The following is a 3316-nucleotide window of genomic DNA, read 5'->3' on the forward strand; positions in this document are numbered from 1 at the left end:
GGTAAAGGCAAATAATAGAACAGTTACAACAGTGTGGTAAGTTCAGAAAATGACATCACTTTACTTAATTTCAGCCTTTAAAACCAGGAAAAGACAACACTTGTATTACGATATTACATTATTCAAAATCTAAGACGATATCTGGGCTCACATCACGATATCAATATTATATGGGTTTCAATTTTTTCGTCTTTTTTCCTTTCTTTTTTGTATCTTTGTTTTTTCCAGTACTATTCTTACTGTTATTTTGCGTTACTCTTTCTAAATCTTTTTTTTTTTTAATAACTTTTTTTAATCACTGATGGATCAGTCTGCTTTGGTGTGTCTCTTTTGGCCTTGCTACAAGCACGATTTCCTCTGCAGGACAAAAAAAAACTAAACAGAACTGGTTGTATTTTAAAGGCCTTGATTTGGATCCTCACCACATTGAAATCCAATAACAATACTCTCAGCGGCTGCTTAGTAAGACGTAATTTAATTTTGATGTATTCATTCTTAAGCATTAATTAAAAGGAAGTTTCCAACACCAATTCGTTTTCCATCACAGCACCTGTCTCTGCCAGTCCTAGGTCAAAACACAGCTAGATTTTCTTAAGGTGCTATGGATCCATTATGTGCAAGGAATATATTCAGTGGAAGGTTTTGGATGCACAGCTTCACAGGCCACCACAGAGCAGTAAGAGAAATAGAGAAAAATTGAAACCCAAGGGGGACACATTCAGACCACAGACCCACTCCAGGCTGGTTAAACCTCCAACCCTTGTCCCCCAGGCTCTCTAGACAAAATCCAGGCCCTCTCACTCCAACAGATAAATAAAACCTGCCAAGATGGCAAAGCATTTCTAAGCCAAACATGGAGAACAACAGAACACAGAAACCATGGATTTCAAAGGGAGGGAGAAAAAGCAGAGTCCCCTCCAGAATAGGAGCGCAAGGCATCTGTTGATGCTGGCATCACCCTTCTCTTCATCTCCAAGCCAAGACTGGTGATCCAGTTGAGTGTTTGTGTATCAGTGTGCATGTGTGTGTGTGTGTGTGTGTGTGTGTGTGTGTGTGAGAGAGGGGGCAGGGATGAAAGAGGGTGGTTACATGCTAACATGTGCAATGTGCATTGACCCCACTTGGCCCCCATATGTTGCTGAAACAAGAAATATTGCTACAAAGCAACCCCACCTGTTTTCACCTGTGTTCCTGCCTTGTACACTTCCTCTTACCAGAACCTCCATCACAGCAGTGCATGTCGGTGGGAAGACCTATCTGTCGGCCTGTTTGAACATTAGTGACATACATGTACAGTGCACAGTACAGTGTGAAATGGGATTCCTTGCAATATTTGCATTAATGGATAACTTTAAGGCTGAAATCTGTTTCTTTGGTATCCAAATGTCACCTATGTACTGAATGCCCTGTAGCAGAATTTCTCTTGTCATCTTCACTTTTCACTGGATCAATGATGACTTTATAACCATTATCAGACTGCACGTTTCAGCCACAGCAGAAATCCTTTGAGCAGGAGGTAAATTGTTGAATTTCATCTGGAGGTGTGTGTGGATACACTCACAGCCTTAATGTTCCATAAGCCTCACAGTGTCTGCTCTGGTAGATGAAACAGGTTTTGATTAATTGCAGACAGGTTGTGTGCCAGAAATACATAGATATCTTACTGTATGTATGGGCACATCGCCATGCACCTTTCAGACATTTAAGTGAAAGAAAAAGGGGAATTAATGTGGAAAGGAAAGGCATGACAGCATGCCAGGACCTGGCCATCGCACCCAGAGAGTGGTTTGTACATTCAAACGGCAAGCCAGTAGCAAACCTTTGAATAGGTTAATTGTGTTTTGCTGCAAAGAAAAAGCTCCTTTTCAACCTGCTTGGCATGCCATTGTACAGGTCTGAAAAACATTTTACTATCACTTTCTGGCGCCACGAAAAAAGAAATGGTGCTCTCTCTTAATAAATATTTGACGTGCATAATGGGAAGTGGCTAAAAGAGTGATATTCAGTGTCAAGACAAAGACTTCAGGTAAATAAAAAACTTAGGGAATATTTCTCATTCATCATTAACCAGGCAAAAATTACTCACACACAATCTGCTAAGCAATGGTGATGAAGCATTTCAGTGTCCACATATCCCACTGGCCTGACTCTCAGAGGCACAGATACAAAAGGATAATTTCACTGCTGCATGATTTATTAAGCAGCGGCCGGTGCACTTTTAACAGTCATGTTCTTCCTTTATAATGCATGCGTTCTACCTTTTTAAAGATGGACGTGTTGTGGACCTACAGCAACTAAGAGCAGCAGACGGGAGATCTCCGAGAGGAATCTGATTCACATGTGCTGCAATGTGCGCAGCTCCCATCAATATCCAATCATTCCTCAACTGCGGCTCACATGATTGGTCACACCGTCACATCGCAAAAACCCACCGGTTACAAATTCAGAGGGCTGAAAGCTGAAATGAGACTTGAGTACGGTTGTTGGGCTGGTTAATGTGTTGCTGTGTGTGCGCTGTGTGTACGTCCTGCAGGGCTGCCCGTCTGCTCTGTGCCTGGTGTGGAGAAGGCACTTCCTGTGGCAAGCCAACCGTGACCAGCTGGGCTCTCCTGCCCACAATGAGCCCAGGAGCAGGGGGCTATAGCCCGTCCGCATCTGCACGTTGTTAACCTCCCATCTTATTGCACTGACACATCAATTATTGTTATTAAGGTCTGGGGTAATTTATTTATATACTGATTTCCTACGGGATGAAGGCAGGACTAATTGAGCCAGGTGTGTGTATTTGTGGATATGTGTAGATGGGCAAGGGAAAATTAGAGTACATGGCGAGAATACGTTGCACAACTAATATATGGTAGAACATTCCCATAGCATGGTGAGAGCATTAAAGGATGACATGATGAAAAATGCAAGATGATTTGAAATATCCCCTGGTTAGTGTTCCCTGAGGACAACAACAACATAACACAACCCTGTTTGTTTGTGTTATTCGTAATGAAGCACTTCAAAATGCCATCTGAATCCTCCGGTTGTGCAAGTTATCTTGACACTGTAGAAGAGCAGATGAATGAGTGTTTGTCTCTGTTTGTTGAGCTGTGGTGAAGCTGTTTTATGTCCGAGATAAAAGAGGAAAATGCTTGACTACCCAATGCATGTTAGACCCCCCCCAACTGTCCTTTTTTCTCCGTTTCTCTCTCTCGACTTTGGTTTTGAAGAGAGAGAACAAAACACTGTCTTTCTGTCCTGAGTCTCTCTGCATTGCTTCTACCATACACACATTAACCCCACCTTCACCACCACAACCCCCCCCCCC

General features: G+C 42.6%; 1 protein-coding gene across 1 annotated transcript in view; it reads right to left on the bottom strand.

Annotated features, from left to right (window-relative positions):
* iglon5 (IgLON family member 5) overlaps positions 1-3316 on the bottom strand; it is a gene marked incomplete at its 5' end in the record, with an annotated part of 95173 nt that overhangs the window by 91171 nt on the left and 686 nt on the right.

The sequence above is a fragment of the Etheostoma spectabile genome, chromosome 6 (assembly GCF_008692095.1).
Source record: "Etheostoma spectabile isolate EspeVRDwgs_2016 chromosome 6, UIUC_Espe_1.0, whole genome shotgun sequence".
Classification (NCBI taxonomy): Eukaryota; Metazoa; Chordata; class Actinopteri; order Perciformes; family Percidae; genus Etheostoma; species Etheostoma spectabile.